The sequence below is a fragment of the Triticum urartu genome, chromosome 5 (assembly GCF_003073215.2).
Source record: "Triticum urartu cultivar G1812 chromosome 5, Tu2.1, whole genome shotgun sequence".
Classification (NCBI taxonomy): domain Eukaryota; kingdom Viridiplantae; phylum Streptophyta; class Magnoliopsida; order Poales; family Poaceae; genus Triticum; species Triticum urartu.
Window position 1 is genome coordinate 488607069 of NC_053026.1, and position 27847 is coordinate 488634915.

Below are 27847 nucleotides of genomic sequence, written 5' to 3' on the forward strand. Positions count from 1 at the left end.
TCATAAAGCAAAACTCACAACTAGATCATACTAAAAATTTATTCTACTATATCAAAATATTATCAAAAGTATCGAACTAAGAAAAACGGTAAAGATAAAAGTGATGGTGATACGATAGCGGGGCACCTCCCCCAAGCTTGGCAGTTGCCAAGGGGAGTGCTCATACCAGATTCTTAGTTCTTCTTTGTTGGTGAAGAAGGTGGAGTTGTTGATGATGGATAGTCGCACATCGAGAGTAAGAGGTCTTCTAACTTGCGGATAATTACTTTGAGTGTGATGATATGCTCCTTCAACAAAATATTTTCATGTGTGAGATACTTATTTTGTATACGAGCTAGCTCAATCATCTTGAAAGCTTCGATCTCAGTTGGGGTAAGAAGATTGTGATCAAGTTGAAGGATGTCTTATGTTGCCGGAACTTGGTCCTCCGTGGCCTTCTTGATCCTTTCAGCCTTGTTGATCTCCATGGGTTCTTCTCTCTTCAGCTCTATCTTCATTAGCCAAGCATCGTTGCACTCATTGGTGGAGGAGGAGGGAGACGACATGATGCTTGGCTTTGACAACCCTGGCAGAAAACAGCTCGAAACAAGAACGGGAGATTTTTGCGTGATACGGTGGTCAAAACCTTCGGGAGGTCATATAATGAATTTTTACCTACCAAAATACGTAACGTGCAAGAAAACGGAGTCTGGAGAGCACACGAGGTCCCCACGAGGTAGGGGGCGCGCCCTATACCCTCGTGGAGCCCTCGTGTCCTTCCCGGATTGCTTCTTATTTTTCTATTTTTCTAAATATTCCAAAATGGAAGAAAATTGCCATTAGAACTGTTTTGGAGTCGGTTTACTTACCGTACCACATACCTATTCCTTTTCAGAGTATGAAATGTTCCGGAAAGTGTCCCTTATGTATTCCTCTGGGGGTTACGGTTTCAATAACATTGGTTTCAACATTTATAGAATTACCTGAGATATAATGTTTAATTCTTTGCCCTCTCACCACCTTCGGATTTATGCCTTCGAAGTTGTTGATTTTTATGGCACCGGAACGATAGACCTCCGCGATAACGTAAGGACCTTCCCATTTAGAGAGAAGTTTTCCTGCAAAAAATCTTAAACGGGATTTGTATAGCAATACATAATCACCTACATTAAACTCACGCTTTTGTATTCTTTTGTCATGCCATCTTTTAACTTTTTCTTTAAATAATTAGGCATTCTCATAGGCTTGGGTTCTCCATTCATCAAGTGAGCTAATGCCAAATAACCTCTTCTCACCGGCAAGTTTGAAATCATAATTGAGTTCTTTAATAGCCCGATAAGCCTTATGTTCTAGTTCGAGAGGTAAGTGACATGCTTTTCCAAAGACCATTTTATACGGAGACATACCCATAGGATTTTTATATGCAATTCTATAGGCCCATAATGCATCATCACGTTTCTTGGACCAATTGTTTCTAGATCTATTAACAATCTTCTGCAAAATTAATTTGAGTTCTCTATTTCTCAATTCTACTTGACCACTAGACTGTGGGTGATAAGGAGATGAAATTCTATGATTGACATCATATTTAGCAAGAATTTTACGAAAAGCACCATGAATAAAATGTGAACCACCATCAGTCATTAAATATCTAAGGACTCCAAACCTTGGAAAAATAACTTCTTTAAGTATCTTAATAGAGGTGTTATGATCAGCACTACTAGTTGGAAAGCTTCTACCCACTTAGTAACGTAATCAACAGCAACTAAAATATGTGTGTATCCATTGGAGCCAGGAAAAGGTCCCATATAATCAAAGCCCCAAACATCAAATGGTTCGATAACAAGTGAATAATTCATAGGCATTTCTTGACGTCTACTAATATTACCAATTCTTTGACATTCATCACAAGATACAACAAACTTACGGGCATCCTTGAAGAGAGTAGGCCAATAAAAACTGGATTGCAATACCTTGTGTGCAGTTCTATCTCCAGCGTGGTGTCCTCCATATGCTTCGGGGTGACACTTGCGTAGGATCTGTTCCTGTTCATGCTCAGGTACACAACGTCTAATAACACCTTCTACTCCTTCTTTATAAAGATGTGGGTCATCCCAAAAGTAATGTCTCAAATCATAGAAGAACTTTTTCTTTTGCTGGTACGTGAAACTAGGTGGTATAAATTTAGCAACAATATAATTAGCATAATCAGCATACCATGGAGCAATACGAGAAGCATTTATGACATTTAATTGTTCATCAGGAAAGCTATCATCAATAGGTAGTGGGTCATCAAGAACATTCTCTAGCCTAGACAAGTTGTCTCCAACGGGGTTCTTAGCTCCCTTTCTATCAATAATATATAAATCAAATTATTGTAGCAAGAGAACCCATCTAATAAGTCTATGTTTAGCATCTTTCTTTTACATAAGATATTTAATAGCAGCATGATCCGTGTGAATAGTTACTTTAGAATCAACAATATAAGGTCTAAACTTATCACAAGAAAATACAACTGCTACGAATTCTTTTTCAGTAGTAACATAATTTCTCTGAGCATCGTCTAGAGTTTTACTAGCATATTGAATAACATTTAATTTCTTATCAACTCTTTTCCCTAGAACAACACCTACAACATAATCACTAGCATCACACATAATTTCAGAAGGTAAATTCCAATCAAGTGGCTGAACAATAGGTGCAGAGATCAATGCTTTCTTAAGTATTTCAAATGCTTCTACGCAATCATCATCGAAAACAAATGGTATATCTTTTTGTAATAAATTAGTCAGAGGCCGAGAAATTTTTGAGGAGTCCATAATGAACCTCCTATAAAAACCGGCGTGACCAAGGAAACTTCTTATACCTTTGATGTCCTTGGGACATGGCATCTTTTCAATAGCATCAACCTTAGCTTTATCAACTTCAATACCTCTTTCAGAAACTTTATGCCCCAAGACAATACCTTTATTAACCACAAAGTGGCACTTGTCCCAATTCAAGACAAGGTTAGTTTCTTCACATCTTTGCAAAACTCGATCAAGGTTGCTTAAGCAATCATCAAAATAGGATCCATAGACGGAGAAATCGTCCATGAAAACCTCATAAATCTTTTCACAAAAGTTAGAGAATATAGCCATCATGCATCTTTGGAAGGTAGCAGGTGCATTACATAAACAAAAAGGCATACGTCTATAAGCAAAATTACCGAACAAGCAAGTAAAAGTGGTCTTAGATTCATCATCAGCTGACACAGGTATTTGAGAAAAACCAGAATAACCATCTAGAAAGAAAAAATGTGTATGTTTGGATAATCTTCTTAGCATTTGATCAATAAAAGGTAAGGGGTAATGATCCTTTTTAGCGGCCTTATTTAATTTGCAGAAATCAATTACCATCCTATAACGTATAATAATTCTTTGTGGAATCAATTCATCTTTATCATTAGGAACGACAGTACATAATACCTCCCTTTTTAGTGACACAATGGACATGACTTACCCACTTACTATCAACAATTGGATAAATTATACATGCCTCAAGAAGATTTAGTATTTCCTTTCTTACCACTTCTTTCATCTTAGGATTCAGCCGTCCTTGGTGATCATGAACTGGTTTGACATCTTTCTCCAAATTTATTTTGTGTTGACATAGTGTGGGACTAATGCCCTTAAGATCATCGAAGGTATATCCAATAGCAGCACGGTGCTTCTTCAGAGTTTTCAATTCCCGGGGTTGTGCGGACTCCTATTGGCTACATGGCTGGTTTGCTTCTTCTTGACAAAAACAAGGAATGAGTTTTGGGATTATGCACCGGTACCAGTACGAACGGAGTAGGACAGTTGGCAAGCAATACATTGAGCTCTTCTCAATGATAAAGCCAGTAATAATCAAACTAGAAAGGAAAAGAAAAAACACAAAGAAAAATATCTGCACGAATCTTCATGTAACATCAATGTCATAGGACCCAGATGTGCATTACTTAGAGCACATCTACATGTGCTTTAGCAATACTATCAAACAAAACCCCTAATCATCATTGCAAACAGCGCCTAGAACATGGCTAATGCGACAACCACAACTACACATGCTAGTTCCTTCTTGTCTCTTGCTTTCATCTGTTGCATGGTATTGATTCTTTCTTGCTTCATCGTACTGATTGTACATTCCAGATCAGCCAGTTTCTTCTTCAACTTTACGTTATCTTCTCTGAGCTTGGTGATAACACTCCGAGCTCTGCCACACCATTCTTCACCCAGCTTGCTAACAAAGGCACAAGCCTCATATCCGTACCAATGTTAAATAGTATTCTGGTTGAGCGGTTGCATTAAGTGAAGTAAAATGATGAACTTAATTAGCACTAACCTCTAAGGGGCAACTGAGAAACCGGCTGCCAATGTCGAATCCCTTCGTGCATACACGTCTTGCGGGAGTGTGCCCGTGCACACAACTCAGCTTTTGGTACATCTCGGTGGCGCAAAACTCGGAGTCGAACTCGTGTTGCGGGAGTCTGGAGTCAAGCTCTGGATCCGACGGTAGATTGCCTTCCTGGGGGTGGGGTTCATTCAGGACGGATTCAGCAAGGATCTATACTTTGGACATGCTAAAAAGATTGGGATAGATTGAACCTGACAGGACGATTCGGATCCGTAGTACACCTTCCTTCTGATGAGCTTAGACAAGTGCTCGGTGGCGACCACCGTCATGGCGGTGATACGAGCAGGAGCAGCCGCACCGAAACCAACATCACCACTCCTCCACATTCCCCCAATGTCTGCGCCACGCGAGGGAATTTGGAGCCTATGTAGGGATTTGGGAGAAATGGGGAAACTGTGGAAATAAGCTAACGGTTGAGAACTACTAATGGCTCTATATATATGTTGTATACGACACACTATTTGTACATGTCGTTTGTGTTAGGTATTACAACATCACACACAATTTCCGCACCAAACCGTGTGAGAAGACAACGTAGGTTAGAAACGGTTGCCATTACATAACCGTATGTGATGTACATACTACCCTGTCCATATAATTGAGTTACGATGAGATACCGTGTAAATAGCCGCTCCGCGGATATCCGTCAAAAAAAGCAGCCGCTCTAGATATAGAGATGGCGGCGGCGGCCTAGGCAACAGCTACCAGAGAAGAGGTCAATCTTAGGTTGATGGGCAGTGTCGGCGTCATAGAAGGTCAATCCTCGGTCTACGGCGGGAGATAGGAGGAGCTCAACCATCGAGGTCGGTGGCGGCGTGATTCGAGCATATCCATCACTGTCGATGGAGGAATAGTGGAGGTCGCACTTTAGGCGGCAGCTGCACTAAGATTTGCTCATCGACCTTGCTGTCTTGGCATGCCGCTGCATCACGCTTGTCTGTCTGCTGAGTGGAGGTCGCCACACGGCTAATTAATTGATGTATTATTTTCGTGAGTGTCTTATTAAGGTATTCAATTCCTAAGTGTAGTGTTGTACTAGTACTCTGCATGTAAATTGACTGGCCATTAATTTTTGTCATTGCATGTCTGGATAACAACATGGAGTGCCCTCAGTAATTATTAAAATCAAACCTTGTGATTTATGCATGCATCTCTGGGCAGCAGTTAATCCGTGTATTAATGTTGTTGTATTGTTTTTAATTACCATTTGTCTACTGCAGATGGAACGATCTCGATGGATGAAGAATTGGAAAACTGCAGATTTTCTCAATGGCGTTACAGAGTTCATGAATTTGCTGAAAGTACAAAGAGGAGAGTTGGTGATGCGGATTACGTCCTGTGTCCATGTTCCGATTGTGCCAATATAGAGTCACATGAAGTTGCAGATGTCCAAATGCACTTAGTCTGTAGGGGATTCATGGATGGATATACACATTGGACCAGACACGGTGAAGAGGAGGTCATGGATGAAGATACCCAGGGCAGCGAGATGTCAAACCCCAATCAGTGTCACATGGATGTTCAATCTAACATCGGGGCAGAGGCATCAAGATACCAATGGAACACCGGAAAGCCGGAACGCCACTTGAAAACCAAGACGTCCATGCAGATAACAACGATCTTGATATGCCAGACGTTGCTTCTATGATATGCCCAGAAAAGGATATGATTGGGAAAAAGGATCTACCAACCATTGATGCGGACTCCAAGAAAGAATTGTATTCTGGTTGCAAAAAGAAATATTCCAGGTTCAGTGCCACCCTGGCGCTTATTAGATTTAAAGTAGCAAACAGTCTATCAAACAAGGGCTTCACAGAGATGTTAGGTCTTTTGAAAGAAATTCTTCCGGAAGATAATGTGCTCCCCAGAAGCAGGAATGAAGCGAAGAAAATTGTTTGCCCATTGGAACTTGAAGTACAGAAGATACACGCTTGTTTGAATGATTGTATATTGTACCATGGTGCGTACAAACATTTTGGTGCATGTCCCACATGCAAGCATGCACGATACAAGCGTAGGAGAGCAAAGGACAAGTACAAATTGGATGACGAGATCAAGACAGTAATCCCATTCAAGGTTGTTTGGTACTTGCCTTTAATTCCAAGGTTGAGGCGTTTGTTTGCAAACCCTAGAGAGGCAAAGAGGTTGCGGTGGCATCATGATGAGCGAAGTGCGGATAGGTTTATGAGGCACCCGAAAGATGGGGCTCAGTGGGAATTAATCGAAAACAAGTTTGAAAAATTTGCCAAGGATCCTAGAAGTATAAGGCTCGGGGGGTTGTACTCACGGGATGAATCCTTTTCGCGATATGAGCACAAATCACATCACATGGCCGGTTCTTCTGTGCATATATAACGTAGCTCCTTGGATGTGTATGAAGAAAAAATACATTATGATGTCAATGATTATCCAAGGCCCGAAGCAACCTGGAAATGACATCGACATTTACTTTCAGCTACTGGTAGAAGAACTGCTGACATTGTGCATAGATGCGCCTGTTGTAAAGTTTTGTGATGCTTACAGAAAGGAGATTTTTTGATCTACATGCGATGATGGTGCACACCATTCTAGATATGCCGGCATTAGGCAACACATTGGGGCAGAAAACAAGGGGAGATGTAGGGCGTGTCACAAGCATGGATAGGACAGCTACCAGAAGACTTCCCAACTCGTGCAAAACAGTGTATTTGCGTCATCGTAGGTTCCTACGGAAAAATCACCCATACTTTAAGATGAAAGCCGAATTTGATGGTACCGCAGAGGCAGCTGAGGGACCAAGACCCTATGATGGGGAGGTGGCCCACAACATGGCTAAAAAATTAATTTTGTGCTTGGCAAGAACGACCCTTTAACGGTGAAACTAGCACCCAAGGATCATGTGCTTAAGAAGAAATTGGTGTTCCGAAAATTACCTTACTAGGAGATTCTACGTGTACGTCACTGCATCAATGTCATGCACGTAGAGAAGAACATATGTGAAAGCATCCTTGGTACTCTACTCATGATTAAAGGTAAAAGAAAGGATGGTGACGGTTCACGGCTCGATATGCTTGCTGATCAATCGCAATGCAAGAGTGAAGCACAAGATGATGACAAATTCATCAAAGCTTGCCAGAGCTACAATTTCAGTACAAAAGAAGCAAAATAGTTCTTCACCTATTTGTTGTCATTTAAGACACCCTCTTCCTACTACGCAAACATTAGAAGTCTCATGGATGTGAGCTCAGGTAAAATGAAGTTGGGACACATGAAGTCACATGATTGCCACGTAATGTTGACACAAATCCTCCCGGTGGCCATCAAGAATCTGACGGACAAAGATATAAGAAACACACTCATTTACATATTTGATTTCTTCAACCAATTATGGCAGAAAGTTGTAAATCCTGAAGAGTTGGATCATATGCAAGATGATATTGCAAGAACATTGTCTAACCTAGAGATGTTTTTCCCACCGTCATTCTCTGATGTCATGGTCCATCTCAGTGTGCACGTTGTCGACGAGATAAAGTATTGTGGTCCTGTTTTTCTTCGCAACATGTGTCCCTTCGAGCGGTTCATGGGAATACTAAAGAGCTTTTGTCGGAACCGAAACCATACAGACGCAAGCATCCTACAAGGTTATACCGCGGAGGAGGTGGTTGATTTTTGCACCAAGTACATGAAACAAAGACCTATAGGTTTGCCCCTCTCTCGCCACGAGGGAAGGATGAAAGGTAAGCCGGTCCTTGCTGGCACGCAAATGGCTGCACCCGGAGAATTGGCAGAGAAAGCCCATTTGACTGTACTACTTAACAGCCCAGTTCTATCGCTTATGCCAAAGAACACTTGGCAGAGATATGCCGAAGCTACTTAACAATGGTGCCTTCATCAGATGTGGAGATGAAGGAGCACACTAAGAATACGCCGAATGGCTGAAGAATCGTTTGGCATAAGGATCCATCGATGACATTGCTACGTGGTTGGCACAAAAGCCATCACCTATGGTGTTGATGTACCAAGTTTATGACATAAATGGATACATGTTCTACACTGAAGAACATGATAAGAAGACTTCGTATCAGAACAGCTCTGCTCGAATATAATGCATGACTGTAAATGAAGCTGATAAAAGGGTATACTATGGAACCATCAAAGAGATTTGGGAGCTTGACTAAGTGAAAGTTAAGGTGGCATTATTCAGGTGCGCATGGATCCCTCTTTGTCAGGTAAGGATTGATGAGTACGGGAAGACCTGTGTTAACAGGACAACGATAGCATATCACGCGGACCCATTCATTCTTGCCAGTGATGCTACCCAGATTTTCTTTGTGGAAGACCCCTTGCATACGAACGGCCATTTAGCGATGCATGTGGAGAGAAGGGCACAGGGTGTTGACGATGTTGCCGATGAGGATGAGTACGATGAATTTGATGAGTTGCCAACCAAGGAATCATGCACCCGTGCAGTAGAGTAGCGTAAAATCATCAGAAACCCCAAGTTCATTCGGGGTCAACTTAATGATCCCAGTTCCCCCATGTACATGGGAATTAAGCCGTGAGACTAGTCTTTATGCCTACCATGCAACTTAATTCGTTCAATTTAGAATTGTCGCGTGTACTGAATTTGTGAGTTATGCCCGGTTTTTTGTTGATGTAAGAATCATTAATATGTTGACCTTGATATGATGTCAGCTCATGCAATGAATATGAACTGTTTTTTGTTATTATTATTATTATTATTATTATTATTATTATTATATCATAGAGATAGCACACTCAATTGATCTCACTACAGTATGTGTGCCGTGTGCGGACCAAACCCCGCCACCCGGCCCATGATCTGAGTCATGCTTTCTGATTGGCCAGAACCCAAACCCCACGGATCGTACGTTTGCACTGTTGGATGCTCGCAGATCGAACGTAGATCCTCATCCCTTTCGACAACACATGCAGTTTCGGTTGTAATTTAATATTTACACACAAAATGCATGTTAATCCCAAAAAATGTCTTACATATAGCTAACAATACCTCAAGTGCACCAAAAAATCAAACACATGGTATATTGGTGATTGCGTACCGTGGGGAAATTTTTATGAGGCCAAACGATGAAGTCACTGGCCACAGGAGTTTGAATTGACACGTCTCCTTTTGGAAAACAATGATCCTTCATGTGAGATGCTCTGGTTTGGAAGGAGCGGTCATGCCAAACTTTACCAATTTTTTACCACGGGGTCGTGAGAGCACGCCACAGGCACACATCGATTTTGATGATGTCCGAACTCCATCTGAATTTCCTGTAATTAAAATAATTAAAATACCAAATAGGCCTACACCAATGGCCGCACCTCGCGGCCGAAATGTTTGAAACTTCTCCCCGCTTCTCGAACAAAGTGATGAAAACTCACAAAGCGACGCACAAATGATCTTTACAACTTTGCTAGGCTAATAGTAAGGGGGTATCATAGCTAGTATCATGCATGCCAACTAGGCAATTTTGATGAGCTGCCATAGAATTAATTAAATGAAGAAAGAGAGGGCTAAGTATCATGTATCATGAAACCGTATCATAATAAATGCTATGCCCCTATGTGTCATGCATGAAAATATAAATAAAGTACTACATATGATACTAGCTACTCTATGATACTATGCATTAGAGCAAGTACACAATAGAGTGACATAATTATGACTAGCCATAATGGGTAGTAACATAGAATGTTACTAGTCTATGTTACTACCTCTATAATGGGGAGTAACATATGTGTAGTAACGTGCAACACTTCATTTATTAGGCTATAGACTCATCTTGCCTTGAGATGTGTGATGTTACTCTACTAGTAAGACTAGCCACAATGGGTAGTAGCATACACTAGTAACATGCCCATGTTACTAGTCTATGTTACTACCTCTATAGTGGGGAGTAACATATGTGTGTGGTAACATGCAACACTTCATTTATTAGGCTATAGACACATGTTGCCTTGATATATATGTGTGATGTTACTCATATATACTAGTAGTAACTAGCTATGTTACCACTTTCATCTCTTTCTTCATTTATTGCATGCCACGTCATATATTTAACCTAGATATGTGTGATGTTACTACCTATATATGGTACTCCCACTATGGGTAGTATTAGACTACCCATAGTGGGAGTAAGCGCATCTCCAATAGTTTGTATGTTAGCTTGTTGGCAAAATATGACATGTTATCAACCAACACCTTTAACATACAACAACTCCAATGGATATTATCTAGTTTGCCCAGTAGGACGTGAGATAATAAATAAGGTGCTCTCTCATTCTACATTGGAGCTTGTGCAAGGGGTGTTGGTTCATGTACATACAACCTTGCTATCTTCCCTCATTTATTGTATGACACATCATCAAAAATCATATGTGGCAAAGTCTACCAACAACTATCTTACAACCATTGGAGATGCCCTAACATATATAGGTAGTAACATCACACATATCTAGGTTAAATAGATGATGTGGCAAGCAATAAATGAAGAAATGGAGGAATGTGGTAGCATTTCTAGTTACTAGTAGTACAAGTAACATCACATACATATCAAGGATAAATGAGTCTATAGCCTAATAAATTAAGTGTTGCATGTTACCACACATATGTTCCTCCCCACTATAGAGGTAGTAACATAGACTAGTAACATGTGCATGTTACTAGTCTATGTTACTACCCATTGTGGCCAGGCTAACTAGCTATGTTACCACTTTCCTCTCTTTATTCATTTATTGCTTGCCGTTTCATCTATTTGATCTAGATATGTGTGATGTTACTACCTATGTTACTCACACTGTGGGTAGTCTAAGTAGACTATAAGGAATAGAATATTATATATGTGCTTATTAGTTGGAGGAAAGAGAAGAGAAGCGGGATCTTGGTTAGTAGAGCCAGCTACAACACGAGACCCAAGACACTTTGTGAGGATGTAAGGTGGGTCAACTATTGATAAACCAATACGTATATGAAACTTATTATTGTACATGCCCGCTAAGAGGTTGGCTGTATGTGACATGTCAACTTCTTATAGCCGACCTTGGCTGCATTATTAACCATGCTCTTAGTAAGGTAGCTAGTATATCATAGACGACTAGCTAGTTAGTATCAGAACACTAGCCACAGTGGGAGTAACTTAAGCAGTAACATCGACTCCAACTCAGCAAACTTTCTTATGTGGCAATAAGATAATGAGGAGAGAAATAGTTTCAATAACTTAGCTAGTTACCATAACATCACATGTCCCAATGCAATATGAGTCTATAACCTAATAAATGAAACTTTGCATGACACTACACTTATGTTACTACCTGCTATGAAGGTAGTAACATATGTAGTATAAGGTTATGTGTATGTTACTACTATACTCTCCATTGTGGCTATTCTCATAGTACCTCCTTTCCGGTTTAACTGTGTGCCACATCATCCAAAAAGTCTAGTTGGCATGCATCGTACTGCTTGATACTCCCATATAATGACCAGCCATATTAGGGTGGCAATAGTGGGGGTATCATAGCTGGTATATCATGCACTCGAGAATATAAAATATGATGATATGGCAAAGAAGCAGTAACATACGTAGATACAGTAACATATAAAATATGATGATCGAACGATGATACTCATCCCTTTCGACAACACATGTACATGTTTTCAAATGGCCCCTCCCAAAAAATGTTTTCAAATAGAACACAGTTCACACACGAAAGTCGTGTGCCTACGGAACCGTGGCCGATGCCCCCCCTCGCTGCGCGCGCAATATGAGTCGCGTGTTCTAATTGGTCAGAACCCAAACCCCACGGATCGTACGTCTGCACCGTTGGATGCTCCCAGATCGAATGGCAATCCTCATCCCTTTTGATAGGAAATTCAATCCGGCTAGGAATTGATTTATATGCCAACATGCACGGTAAATGCCAAAAAATGTCTTACATATAGCACACGAGACCTGAAATGCGCCAGCAAATCAAATCCATGGTAAAATTGTGATTGGTTTACGTGGAAAGAATTTAGAGGCGAAATGATGAACTCACGTCTTCATTTCAAACGAAATTACTCTGTTTGTGCACACGGGTGCTTAGAGGAAACCATTTGCATTGGCCTTTCCGCGCACGCGGCGACTGGGAATATTTTTCACCCTTTTCACCTAGGCTGCCAACACCCGGAGTCCCCAACAACCCCCACCGTCCACCTGCGTTTCACTCAACTAGTCCACCCAATCTCCTTCGCTAGCTGCCACCTCCAACCAGGTCCACAACAGAACCCTCTCTGGTGTTGCGGATCGTTGCAGAAATTAAAAAATTTCTACGCATCACCAAGATCAATCTATGGAGTGTACTAGCTACGAGAGGGGAGTGCATCTTCATACCTTTGAAGATCACGATTCGGAAGCGTTGCAAGAACGCGGTTGGTGGAGTCGTACACGAAGCGATTCAGATCGCGGCCGATTCCGATCTAAGCACAGAACAACGGTGAGTCCGCGTTCAACACACGTGCAGCCCGGTGACGTCTCCTGCGCCTTGATCCAGCAAGGAGATAGGGAGATGTTGGGGAAGACTCCGTCCAGTAGCAGCACAACAGCGTGGTGTGGTGGAGGAGCATGGCACTCCAGAAGGGATTCGCCAAGCACTGTGAGAGACGAGGAGGCAGAGGGGTAGGGCTGCGCCAGGAGAAGGGGTGTGGTTGCCCTCCCACCACCCCACTATTTATAGTGGAAAGGGGAGAGGGGGCTGGCTCCCTAGATCCATCTGGAGGGTGGGCGGCGGCCCCTCGGGGGGGGCAGCGGCCCCCTTAGGGTTTCCAACTAGGGGGGCGCCTGCCCCCAAGGGGGGCAGCGGCCACCTAGGGTTTCCAACCCTAGGCTCCTTGGACCCTTGGGGGATGCACCAGCCCACTAAGGGGCAGGTTCCCACCCAACTACAGCCCATTAGGTCCTTCGGGGCAGGTGGACCCTCCTGGTGGAACCCCGGAACCCCTTCGGTGGTCCCGGTAAAATACCGATGAACCCCGAAACCTTTCCGGTGACTGAAACTGGACTTCCCATATATAAATCTTTACCCCCGGACCATTCCGGAACTCCTCGTGACGTCCGGGATCTCATCTGGGACTCCGAACAACATTTGGTAACCACGTACCTCTATTCCCTATAACCCTAGCATCATCGAACCTTAAGTGTGCAGACCCTACGGGTTCGGGAGGCATGCAGAGATGACTAAGACATCTCTCCGGCAGCAGCGGGATCTGGATACCCATGTTGGCTCCCACATGCTCCACGATGATCTCATCGGATGAACCACGATGTCAAGGATTCAATCAATCCTGTATACGATTCCCTTTGTCTACCGGTATAGCACTTGCCCGATTTTCGATCATCGGTATACCGATACCTTGTTCAATCTCGTTACGGCAAATATCTTTACTCGTTCCGTAAGATATCATCCTGTGATCAACTACTTGATCACACTGAGCTCATTATGATGATGTCCTACCGAGTGGGCCCAGAGATACCTCTGCGTCATACGGACTGGCAAATCCCAGTCTCGATTCGTGCCAACCCAACAAATACTTTCAGGGATACCAGCAGTGTACCTTTATAGCCACCCAGTTACGTTGTGATGTTTGGCACACCCAAAGTACTCCTACAGTATCCGGGAGTTGCACGATCTCATGGTCTAAGGAAAAAGATACTTGACATTAGAGAAGCTTTAGCAGACGAACTACACGATCTTGTGCTATGTTTAGGATTGGGTCTCGTCCATCACATTATTCTCCTAATGATGTGATCCCGTTATCAATGACATCCAATGTCCATGGTTAGGAAACCGTAACCATCTATTGATCAACGAGCTAGTCAACTAGAGGCTCACTAGGGACATGTTGTGGTCTATGTATTCACACATGTATTACGATTTCCGGATAACACAATTATAGCATGAACAATAGACGATTATCATGAAAAAGGGAATATAATAATAACCTTTTTATTATTGCCTCTAGGGCATATTTCCAACAGTATCCCACTTGCACTAGAGTCAATAACCTAGTTACATTGTGATGAATCGAACACCCATATAGTTCTAGTGTTGATCATGTTTTGCACGTGGAAGAGGTTTAGTCAACGGATCTGCGACATTCAGGTCCGTATGCACTTTACAAATCTCTATGTATCCATCTTGAACATTTTCACGAATGGAGTTGAAGCGACGCATGATATGCCTGGTCTTCTTGTGACACCTGGGCTCCTTGGCAAGGGCAATAGCTCCAGTGTTGTCACAGAAGAGAGTCATCGGGCCCGACGCATTGGGAATAACTCCTAGGTCGATAATGAACTCCTTCATCCAGATTGCTTCACGTGCTGCCTCTGAGGCTATCATGTACTCTGCTTCACATGTAGATCCCGCCACGACGCTTTGCTTGCAACTGCACCAGCTGACTGTCCCACTATTTGAAATATACATGTATCCGGTTTGTGACTTGGAGTCATCCAGATCTGTGTCGAAACTAGCATCAACGTAACCCTTTATGACGAGCTCTTCGTCACCTCCATAAACGAGAAACATATCCTTAGTACTTTTCAGGTACTTTAGGATATTCTTGACCGTTGTCAAGTGTTCCATGCTGGGATTACTTTGGTACCTTCCTACCAAACTTACGGCAAGGTTTACATCAGGTCTGGTACATAGCATGGCATACATAATAGACCCTATGGCCGAGGCATAGCGGATGACACTCATCTTTTCTCTATCTTCCGCCGTGGTCGGGCATTGAGCCGTGCTCAATCTCACACCTTGCAATACAGGCAAGAACCCATTCTTTGACTGATCCATATTGAACTTCTCCAATATCTTGTCAAGGAACGTGCTTTGTGAAAGACCAATGAGGCGTCTCGATCTATCTCTATAGATCTTGATGCCTAATATGTAAGTAGCTTCTCCAAGGTCCTTCATTGAAAAACACTTATTCAAGTAGGCCTTTATTCTTTCCAAGAGATCTATATCAATTCCCATCAATAATATGTCATCACATATAATATGAGAAATGCTACATAGCTCCCACTCAATTTCTTGTAAACACAAGCTTCTCCGTAAATCTGCGTAAACCCAAACGCTTTGATCATCTCATCAAAATGAATGTTCCAACTCCGAGATGCTTGCACCAGCCCATAGATCGAGCGTTGGAGCTTGCATACCTTGTCAGCATTCTTAGGATCAACAAAATCTTCCGGCTGCATCATATACAATTCTTCTTTAAGGAAACCATTAAGGAATGCTGTTTTGACGTCCATTTGCCATATCTCATAATCATAGAATGCGGCAATTGCTAACATCATTCGGATAGACTTCAGCTTCGCTACGGGTGAGAAGGTCTCATCGTAGTCAACCCCTTGAACTTGTCGATAACCCTTAGCGACAAGCCGAGCCTTATAGATGGTTACATTACCATCCGCGTCTCTCTTCTTCTTAACGATCCATTTATTTTCTATGGCTCGCGATCATTGGGCAAGTCAGTCAAAGTCCATACTTCATTTTCATAAATGGATCCTATCTCGGATTTCATGGCTTCAAGCCATTTGTCGGAATCCGGGCCCGCCATCTCTTTCTCATAGTTCGAAGGTTCACCGTTGTCTAACAACATGATTTCTAGGACAGGGTTGCCGTACCACCCTGGTGCGGAACGTGTCCTTCTGGACCTACGAAGTTCAGTAGCCACTTGATCTGAAGTCCCTTGATCATCATCATTAACTCCCTCTCTAGTCGGTGCAGGCACCATAGAAACATTTTCTTGAGCAGCGCTGCTTTCTGGTTCAAGAGGCAATACTTCATCAAGTTCTACTTTCCTCCCACTTACTTCTATCGAGAGAAACTCTTTCTCTAGAATGGATCCATTCTTGGCAACAAAGATCTTACCTTCAGATCTGAGGTAGAAGGTATACCAAATAGTTTCCTTATTAGGGTATCCTATGAAGACGCATTTTTCCGATCTGGGTTCGAGCTTTTCAGGTTGAAGTTTATTGACATAAGCATCGCATCCCCAAACTTTTAGAAACGACAGCTTATGTTTCTTCCCAAACCATAATTCATATGGTGTCGTCTCAATGGATTTCGACGGAGCCCTATTTAAAGTGAATGCGGCAGTCTCTAAAGCATAAACCCAAAATGATAGCGGTAGGTCGGTAAGAGACATCATGGATCGCACCATATCCAATAGAGTGCGATAACGTTCGGACACACCATTACGTTGAGGTGTTCCAGGTGGCATGAGTTGTGAAACAATTCCACATTTCCTTAAGTGCGTGCCAAATTCATGACTCAAATATTCTCCCCCACGATCTGATCGTAAGAACTTGATTTTCCTGTCACGTTGATTCTCAACCTCACTCTGAAATTCCTTGAACTTGTCAAAGGTCTCAGACTTGTGTTTCATTAAGTAGACATACCCATATCTACTTAAGTCATCAGTGAGAGTGACAACATAACGATAACCACCGCGAGCCTCCACGCTCATTGGACCGCACACATTAGTATGTATGATTTCCAATAAGTTGGTTGCTCGCTCCATTGTTCTGGAGAATGGAGTCTTGATCATTTTGCCCATGAGGCATGGTTCGCACATGTCAAATGATTCATAATCAAGAGACTCCAAAAGTCCATCCGCATGGAGTTTCTTCATGCGTTTGACACCAATGTGACCAAGGCGGCAGTTCCACAAGTATGTGGGACTATCATTATCAACATTACACTTCTTGGCATTCACACTATGAACATGTGTAACATCACGTTCGAGATTAAACAAGAATAAACCATTGACCAGCAGGGCATGACCATAAAACATATCTCTCAAACAAATGGAACAACCATTATTCTTGGATTTAAATGAGTAGCCATCTCGCATTAAATGAGATCCAGATACAATGTTCATGCTCAAAGCTGGTACTAAATAACAATCATTGAGTTTTAAAACTAATCCCGTAGGTAAATGTCGAGGCAGCGTGCTGACGACGATCACATCGACCTTGGAACCATTCCCGACGCGCATCGTCACCTCATCCTTCACTAGTCTCCGCTTATTCCGCAGCTCCTGTTTTGAGTTACAAATATGAGCGACCGTACCGGTATCAAATACCCAGGAGATACTACGAGCATTGGTTAGGTACGCATTAATAACATGTATATCACATATACCTTTGGTATTGCCAGCCTTCTTATCCGCTAAGTACTTGGGGCGGTTCCACTTCCACTGACTGTTTCCCTTGCAATAAAAGCACTCAGTCTCAAGCTTGGGTCCATGCTTTGGCTTCTTCCTGGCAACTGGCTTACCGGGCGTGGCAACTCCCTTGCCATCCTTCTTGAAATTCGTCTTACGCTTGCCTTTCTTGAACTTAGTGGGTTTATTCACCATCAACACTTGATGTTCCTTTTTGATCTCCACCTCCGCTGATTTCAGCATTGAATATACCTCTGGAATGGTCTTTTCCATCCCCTGCATATTGAAGTTCATCACAAAGCTCTTGTAGCTAGGTGGGAGCGACTGAAGGGTTCTGTCAACGACCGCATCATCCGGGAGATTAACTCCCAGCTGAGATAAGCGGTTGTGCAACCCAGACATTTTTAGTATGTGCTCGCTGACAGAACTATTCTCCTCCATCTTACAATTGTAGAACTTGTCGGAGACTTCATATCTCTCGACCCGGGCATGAGCTTGGAAAACCATTTTTAGCTTTTCGAACATCTCATATGCTCGGTGCTGCTCAAAACGCTTTTTTAGCCCTGGTTCTAAGTTGTAAAGCATGCCGCACTGAACCAGGGAGTAATCATCACTAGGCGACTGCCAAGAGTTCATAACGTCTTGAGTTGCTGGGAAAACAGGTGCATCACCTAGCGGTGCTTCAAGGACATATGCTTTCTTGGCAGGTATGAGGATAATCCTCAGGTTACGGACCCAGTCCGTGTAGTTGCTACCATCGTCTTTCAGCTTGGTTTTCTCTAGGAACGCGTTGAAGTTGAGGGCAACATTAGCGTGGGCCATTTGATCTACAAGACATATTGCAAAGTTTTAGACTATGTTCATGATAATTAAGTTCATCTAATCAAATTATTTAATGAACTCCCACTCAGATAGACATCCCTCTAGTCATCTAAGTGATACATGATCCGAGTCAAGTAGGCCGTGTCCGATCATCACGTGAAACGGATTAGTCATCATCGGTGAACATCTTCATGTTGATTGTATCTTCTACGACTCATGTTCGACCTTTCGGTCTTCCGTGTTCTGAGGCCATGTCTATACATGCTCGGCTCGTCAAGTCAACCTAAGTGTATTGCGTGTGTGAATCTGGCTTACACCCGTTCTATGCGAATGTTAGAACCTATCACACCCGATCATCACGTGATCCTTCGGAACAACAGACCTTAGCAATAGTGCATAGTTAGGGGGAACACAATTCTTGATATTTTAATGAGGGGTCATCTTATTTATGCTTCCGTCGTTCTAAGCAAATAAGATGTAAAAACATGATAAACATGACATGCAACCAAATAGTGACATGATATGGCCAATATCATTTTGCTCCTTTTGATCTCCATCTTCGGGGCGCCATGATCATCATCGTCACCGGCATGACACCATGATCTCCATCATCGTGTCTTCATGAAGTTGTCTCGCCAACTACTATTTCTACTACCATAGCTAAGAGTTAGCAATAAAGTAAAGTAATTACATGGAGTTTTCATTGACACACATTTCATACAATAAATTAAGATAACTCCTATGGCTCCTGCCGGTTTCATACTCATCGACATGCAAGTCGTGATTCCTATTACAACATCATGATCAATCTCGTACATCACATATATCATTCATCACATCCTTTTGGCCATATCACATCACACGGCATATGCTGCAAGAACAAGTTAGACGTCCTCTAATTGTTGTTGCAAATTTTTATGTGGCTGCTATAGGTTTCTAGCAAGAACGTTTTTTACCTACGCCAAAACCACAACATGATATGCCAATTTCTATTTACCCTTCATAAGGACCCTTTTCATCTAATCCGATCCGACTAAAGTGGGAGAGACAGACACCCGCTAGCCACCTTATGCAACTAGTACATGTCAGTTGGTAGAACATGTCTCACGTAAGCGTACGTGTAAGGTCGGTCCGGGCCGCTTCATCCCACGATGATGCCAAATCAAGATAAGACTAGTAACGGCAAGTAAATTGGCAAAATCGACGCCCACAACAATTTGTGTTCTACTCGTGCATAGAAACTACGCATAGACCTAGCTCATGATGCCACTGTTGGGGATCGTTGCAGAAATTAAAAAAATTCTACGCATCACAAAGATCAATCTATGGAGTTTACTAGCAATGAGAGGGGAGTGCATCTTCATTCCTTTGAAGATCGCGATGCGGAAGCGTTGCAAAAACATGGTCGGTGGAGTCCTACGGAACAACGGAACAACGGTGCCTCCGCGTTCAACAGACGTGCAGCCCAGTGACGTCTCCCGCGCCTTGATCCAGAAAGGAGAGAGGGAGAGGTTGGGGAAGACTCCGTCCAGCAGCAGCATGACAGCGTGGTGGTGGTGGAAGAGCGTGGCACTCCAGCAGGGCTTCGCCAAGCACTGCGAGAGACGAGGAGGGAGAGGGGTAGGGCTGCGCCGAGAGAAGGGGTGCGGTTGCCCTCCCACCCCCCACTATTTATAGGGGAAAGGGGAGAGGGGGCTGGCTCCCTAGATCTATCTAGAGGGGGGCGGCGGCGGCCGCCGGGGCGGCGCCCCCCTTAGGGTTTCCAACTAGGGGGGGGCGCCCGCCCCTGAGGGGGGGGGCAGCGGCCCCTAGGGTTTCCAACCCTAGGCGCCTTGGGCCCTTGGGGGGTGCACCAGCCCACTAAGGGGCTGGTTCCCACGCAACTACAGCACATTAGGTCCTTCGGGATAGGTGGAACCCTGGAACCCCTTTGGTGGTCCCGGTACAATACCGATGAACCCCGAAACCTTTCCCGTGACTGAAACTGGACTTCCCATATATAAATCTTTACCTCTGGACCATTCCGGAAGTCCTCGTGACGTCCGGGATCTCATCCGGGACTCCGAACAACATTCGATAACCACATACATCTATTCACTATAACCGTAGCGTCATCGAACCTTATGTGTGCAGACCCTATGGGTTCGGGAGGCATGCAGACATGACTGAGACATCTCTCCGGCCAATAGCCAACAGCGGGATCTGGATACCCATGTTGGCTCCCACATGCTCCACGATGATCTCATCGGATGAACCACGATGTCTCCCGTATACGATTCCCTTTGTCTACCGATATAGCACTTGCCCGAGATTCGATCGTCGGTATACCGATACCTTGTTCAATCTCGTTACAACAAATCTCTTTACTCGTTCTGTAACACAGCATCCCATGATCAACTCCTTGATCACAATGAACTCATTATGATGATGTCCTACGGAGTGGGCCCAGAGATACCTCTCTGTCATACGGAGTGACAAATCCTTGTCTCGAGTCGTGCCACCCAACAGATACTTTCGGGGATACCTGCAGTGTACCTTTATAGCCACCCAGTTACGTTGTGACATTTGGCACACCCAAAGTACTCCTACGGTATCCGGGAGTTGCACGATCTCATGGTCTAAGGAAAAAGATACTTGACATTAGCAAAGCTTTAGCAGACGAACTACACGATCTTGTGCTATGCTTAGGATTGGGTCTTGTCCATCACATCATTCTCCTAATGATGTGATCCCATTATCAATGACATCCAATGTCCATGGTTAGGAAACCGTAACCATCTATTGATCAATGAGCTAGTCAACTAGAGCCTCACAAGGGACATGTTGTGGTCTATGTATTCATACATGTATTACGATTTACGGATAACACAATTATAGCATGAACAATAGACAATTATCATGAACAAGGAAATATAATAATCACCATTTTATTATTGCCGCTAGGGCATATTTCCAACATCCGGCGCCGCCGTGCTCACCCCGGTCGTGTCCCCGCTCTTCGGTGTCAAGCCTACCTCCACTTCTGTTCCCAACACGTGGCGGCCCGCACCTCGTCGTCTTTGTTTTCTCACCAGCCACCCTCGAGCATATCGATGAAGTAATCCTCGCCTCTCCTGTTGTCCGGCTGGGTTTGCATTAAGGAGACTGTTAGTTTCTACTCTCCATCCCAGTGTAACGCCCCGAGACTGACGCTCTAGATGCCTTACTTTTATCTCGTTGCCGTTGTGTGTTTGATCTGTTTGTTGCATCATTTGGTTATATTGCATTGCCATGCCGATTGTTGTCATGTTGCATTTGTACCTCTTGTCATTTAGCATTCTCATAATCATCAGGTGCATTGTCATATTCATGCATGTTACATTGTTGGATGCTCCATAGATGATCTTGCATCATCACCTCCTCCTCCCTTCTTCTTTCTTTCATTTTGGCAAGTGACCTTTTCCCCTCCTCCATAAATGTTCATTCTTTTCCTAATGCTAGTTCACCAGGCCTAAACCCTCTCTGCCAATTTTCAGCTCATTTGAAGATGTTTTGGTTGGGTTCAAAAATGGCTCAAGTTTGAATTTAATTCAAACATGAATTATTTTTCTATCCTTGGAAATGCCAAAACCATTTTATTAAAATCCTTCATAAATTGAGGATCCCAGGAATATTTTTACTTCCTCCTTATTCTTCTCCAGACACCCTGGTCTTTTCCCTTCTTCTATTTGGTTATTTACAAATAAATAGATATTTGAAAGAAACATGAGAAGGGCTTTACCTGGACCCTAGCCTTCTACCACCAGTAGCATCATCCGCCAGCCCACTAGTGCCACGGCCAAGCATCAGCTCCTTCGCCGCCAGCCACTTTCACCCATGCGGGGCCTGCATGTCATCCTCCCTTCGTTACTGCGCTTCCTTCTCCTTCGCTTGTCTCCCTCTCACGGTAAAACTCCTCCAGCAGAGGCACATGGCCATGAGGGCAGCCACGGACTCGCGTCTCCCCTCCTATAAAGACCACAGGCCCGCACCCTACGCTATACTATCCCCCTCTTGCCGCCGCCACCCCTTTTCTTCCCTCTATTTCTCCTTCTTCCTCAAGAAACAGAGGAGCAGAGAACCACCGAGCGCGCTCCACCGTCGTTTGCGAGGCCTCGTCGTCGTCTTCTCCGACTTCAAGCAAGGCCAGGAGCCAGAAGGGCCCGAGAGAGCCGGGATCTTCTTCCATGACGTTGTGTTCTTCCTCTTCATCGCCGCGGAATGCCAAGATCCTCTTTGTCATCTTTGTCTTCTTGATCTTCGGCAGGAGCACACCGCCATCGGAATTCATCACCGCCGGCCATCCCCGAGCTCGATCTACTCCAGCAACCAACCCTACGTGAGCACGATCACCTCCGACGCATGGTCCTCCTCTCGTTTGTGCCCTGTTTCGGTCATGTCCTCTCGGGCCTGAGAGCTTCTCCGCCATGGCATGGTCGCCAACGTAGTTCCGGTGACCCCTACTTGCGTTTTTGCTTCCGTTGCAATCGCGCCGACGCGTAGGGCATATAAGGTCTTCAATTTTGGTCATTGGTTTTCTCTAGCCCCACCACCGCAGGACCGCATCGCCGGCGAGGTTTCCGTCCATGTTTCGATGCATCCGTAGCACCTTTAGGATCGCCTTGTAGCGCAGCATCTTTCGGTGCCCTCCTCTGCGAGTTTTGGTCGCCGGAGTTCCTCCGACGAGCTTGCCCGTTGTTTTGCACGCCCGCCTTGTTCTTCTTTGCTCATTGCGTGCGCTCGCGACCGCTTGATTCGATGCTCATGCCGCTGCTCACTTCGCTGGTCCACACTACAGCCCCCGCAGGTCACGTCCCACGCTCGCGGAGCACGCCCGCACCTTCGCACCACCCAGCACAGCCAGCGCCTCGCCGTGCCTCGCTGCCACGTCCGAGACGAGCTCCTGTTCGAGCTCGTTCTCGAAGTGCTTCACCACCTGCACACGCAAACGTCAAGCCACACACACGCTCACCTATTTCCGCAACCCCACCGTCGGCCTGCGATCCCGACGGTCACCGTCATGCTCGCCGGCGTCGTCACCCAGTTCATCTGTGTTCCACGAAGAAGAAGGCATGGCGTCTCTTTTTTGTTCAAGTTCAGCCACGCCCTTGTTTTGCACAAACATACACAAGCAGCGCAATGGTTAGCACTCTGCTCCTCTATCCAGGAGGTTGTAGGTTCAAGTACCCAATCTAGAAGGTCGTGGGTTCAAGTCCCAGCCGCCCCCTTTTTCTGGCTCTGTTTTCCTGCTATTTTGCACACCCACAACCACTTGGGATGATTCCTCACTGGGCCGCTATAGCGTGATGCTTCGGGCCCATGCATGTTATATTTTTTCCGCTTGTGGTTTTGTTTAATTTCCAGTGCATTACATATTTATAGAAATGCCTTTATTTTGCATTGCCAATAACTAAATGTGCATGCACCCAAATGAAACATGTCATATATGTAAAATGCTTATATTTTCACCTACTTTCATAACATGCATCTTTTATCCATGTTATAATATTTAAAATTGTTGTTTGCATTAATTTTCACAAATGACATGCTAAAATGTTTTAGTTCATAACTTAATAACCGTAGCTCCAAATTTAATAAACTTTATATGTAAATGGGGTAGAAAATGCCTAGTATAACATGGTGTACTTACTTTGCATGTTCAACAACTCTAAAAATGTGGTTTAGGGCAGAACAGTACAAAATCTAAAATATGCACATCAGGATTTTCCAGACTTGTTGTTTGTTGTTACGGCCTCATTTAAACTTGCCTACATAGGTAGTTCTCTTATGCCTCACCTCTTGCCATGTTTAACAACATTTAATATTGTTGGGTACATAAACGAGAGTGAACTAAATGGTTGAATGTGGTGTTTCGTCAATATGCAATTCGTTGCATATTGAGCTCCACTTAACTTGTAGAGTTGTTTGTGCACTTGGCCATGCTATGCCTCATTAAATCGGACATGCATCATACTTGGTTGTGCATCATGCCATGTTTATGTGATGGTTGTTTACTTTGTTTCTTGCTTCTTTCCGGGTTTCTTCTCTCGTTAGCTTCAGTTCCGTTCCGGAGTTGTGAGGATTCGTTCGACTACGTCCATTTGCCTTCTTCATGGACTCGTTCTTCTTCCTTGTGGGATCTCAGGGAAGATGACCATACCCTCGAAATCACTTATATCTTTGCTTGCTAGTTGCTCGCTCTATTGCTATGTCGCGCTACCTACCACTTGCTATATCATGCCTCCCATATTGCCATGTTAAACCTCTAACCCACCTTCCTAGCAAATCGTTGTTTGGCTAGGTTACTTCTTTTGCTTAGCCCCTCTTATAACGTTGTTAGTTGCAGGTGAAGCTGAAGTTTGTTCCATGTTGGAACATGGATATCTTGGGATATCAAAATATCTCTTATTTAATTAATGCATATATATACTTGGTAAAGGGTGGAAGGCTCGGCCTTATGCCTGTTGTTTTTTTCCACTCTTGCTGCCCTAGTTTCCGTCATACTAGTGTTATGTCCCTTGATTTTGCGTTCCTTACGCGGTTGGGTGTGATGGGAACCCCTTGACAGTTCGCATTGAATAAAACTCCTCTAGCAAGGCCCAACCTTGGTTTAACATTTTCCTCACCACCACCTACTTTTCCCTTGGGAGTCGCGCTCCCGAGGGTCATCTTTATTTTAACCCCCCCGGGCTAGTGCTTCTCTAAGTGTTGGTCCGAACTAGAGCCCCTTGTAGTGCCACCTCGAGGAAACGTGAGGGATGATTTTAGTTGTACGGATTGCTCATCCGGTTTGCCCTGAGAATGAGATATGTGCATCTCCTATCGGGATTTGTCGGCACATTCGGGCGGCTTTGCTGGTCTTGTTTTACAATTGTTGAAATGTCTTGTAACCGGGATTCCGAGACTGATAGGGTCTTCCCGGGAGAAGGGATATCCTTCGTGGACCGTGAGAGCTTGTGAGGGGTACGTTGGGACACCCCTGCAGGGTTTGAACTTTCGAAAGCCATGCCCGCTGTTATGTGGAAGATGGGAATTTGTTAATGTCTGATTGTAGAGAGCTTGCCACTTAAATTAATTAAAATGCATCAACCGCGTGTGTTGCCATGATGGTCTCTTTTCGGCGGAGTCCAGGAAGTGAACACGGTCTTGTGTTATGCTTGAACGTAAGTAGCTTTCAGGATCACTTCTTGATCACTTCTAGCTTCTCGACCATGTGTAGCTTCTCTTCTCGCTCTTATTTGCATATGTTAACCACCATATATGCTAGTGCTTGCTGCAGCTCCACCTCACTACCCTTTCCTACCCATAAGCTTAAATACTCTTGATCTCGCGGGTGAGAGATTGCTGAGTCCTCGTGACTCACAGATACTTCTAAACAGTTGTAGGTGACGTTGATAACAGTGCAGGTGACGCAAACCGAGCTCAAGTGGGAGCTCGATGAAGATCTTGATCGATGTTTTATGTCTTTTCTGATTGATCAGTAGTGGAGCCCAGTTGGGACGATCAGGGATCTAGCAATTGGGGTTGTCTTACTATATTTTGGTTTTGTAGTCGGACCTTTGATTGTACCTTGGATGATGTATGGATTATTTATGTATTGTGTGAAGTGGCGATTGTAAGCCAACTCTTTATCCCTTTATTTATCACTACATGGAATTGAGTGAAGATTACCCCTCTTGCGACAAACCTACCATGCGGCTATGCCTCTAAGTCGTGCCCCGACACGTGCGAGATATAGCCGCATTCTGGGTGTTACACATGGTGAGGCATATTTCCTCGCGATCCCTCTTCCAATTTCGTTCCGTATGTTCCCAAATTGGCTATAAAATAATGGAGAGCGTATCTATGTTCATTATATACCTTCCTTACTACATATAAGCTGTATTTGTTCCAATAAGTTACTACCTATTTACAGATCGCTGGCGCCCAAGTCACATAAACTTAACAAATTAGACGTACATTTTCTAAATTATTGCATGGCATGTTAGGAATCTTGATACCAAGTTGTTAGTTTTATGCTTATCCTCATTTCCTGAGTTTCAAATGTGTTCTCTGTAGATGCTGAGTAGTAGCGACAACACTCATTCAGGCCATGTATCTTCATCTGATTCGGACAACCCCATGTTTTTAGCAGATTGTGAGGGATCAAGTAGTCTTGAACGGGATAGAGCTGTAGCAATTACCCTTCCGGTCAGGACATGGAGGAACGCTCCAAGGAAGCCCACACACTAGCCTAAAGGTGTATATGAAGTTAGCGAGATTGACATAAAGTCCTAGGCTCGAACTAAACCAGATAAAGCACGCATGAGGTTCAAGAGTGTGTGTGGATTTGTTGGCTGGGCAAGTATCAACATTAATCTGCCAGGGTTTCGAAAGGCTGACATAGAAACACAGCGAAGGATAGTCCGGGAGATCATGGATCACTTCAACATTCCAGAGCAATTGAGAATGCAGGTGGAACACACTGCACTGAAGAAGGCTAGGGATGCTAGGAGAAATTGGAAGCACGTGTTGTACAACAACCCAATCCCCACATACCCCCAAATTACAAAGGCAGACTGGGTAGAATTCAAAAGGGTCAGGGCAACTCCAGAGTTTGGTGCGAAGAGTTTCAAACAATCAGAACTTCAGAAGAATAACATACACCCCCACTGTATGGGTGTGGATGGATACTACGTCATGAAATTGATATGGGAACAGGAGGATAAAGAAGCAGTAGCGGCGGGTGGGAATCCGGCCTTTAGTGAAATCAGGGGAAAACGTGCCAGACACTACTTGTGGGCACGTGCAAAGAGGCATGATGACGGAACTTATAACTTTGAAAACGCACTTGATGCCAAACTATGTGAAGTGATGGTAGAGGCGTCAAAGATCCCTGGAAGGTTGTATAGGAACGCAGGGCCATGTGACATTCTATACATTGCTCTAGAGACAAAAGAGCCCCCTGGCCGTGCAAGGGGTATATGTGTTAATGTCCCGCACAAGAGGGCTTTCACACTCAGCAAAGAAAAGAGGCTCGGCATGAAAAAAGCAAGGACTGAAATGAAGGAGAATGCATTGTTTGAAAAGTTGAAGGAGATTTATCCGACTGTTCAAAAGGATGTTGAGGAGTCAATGATGATGTAGAAGACTCTAACACCGACAGATAGTCATCAGATGGGAGGGGAGGCGGGCATGGATGATGCTGCTTGTTGCGCGAAAACACTGCACAAGAGTAGTTGTGCATCAGCTGACCCCAGTGACACTGAGACTGCAACTGCTCGTGATGATGCTATATCTGACCTATATAGAATGAAAGACAGACTAAAGTGTGTGGTTACACATTATGAAGGTACATTAAAATATGCAACAGCCTGGGTTTGCCCACCCTTCTTGGAAGAT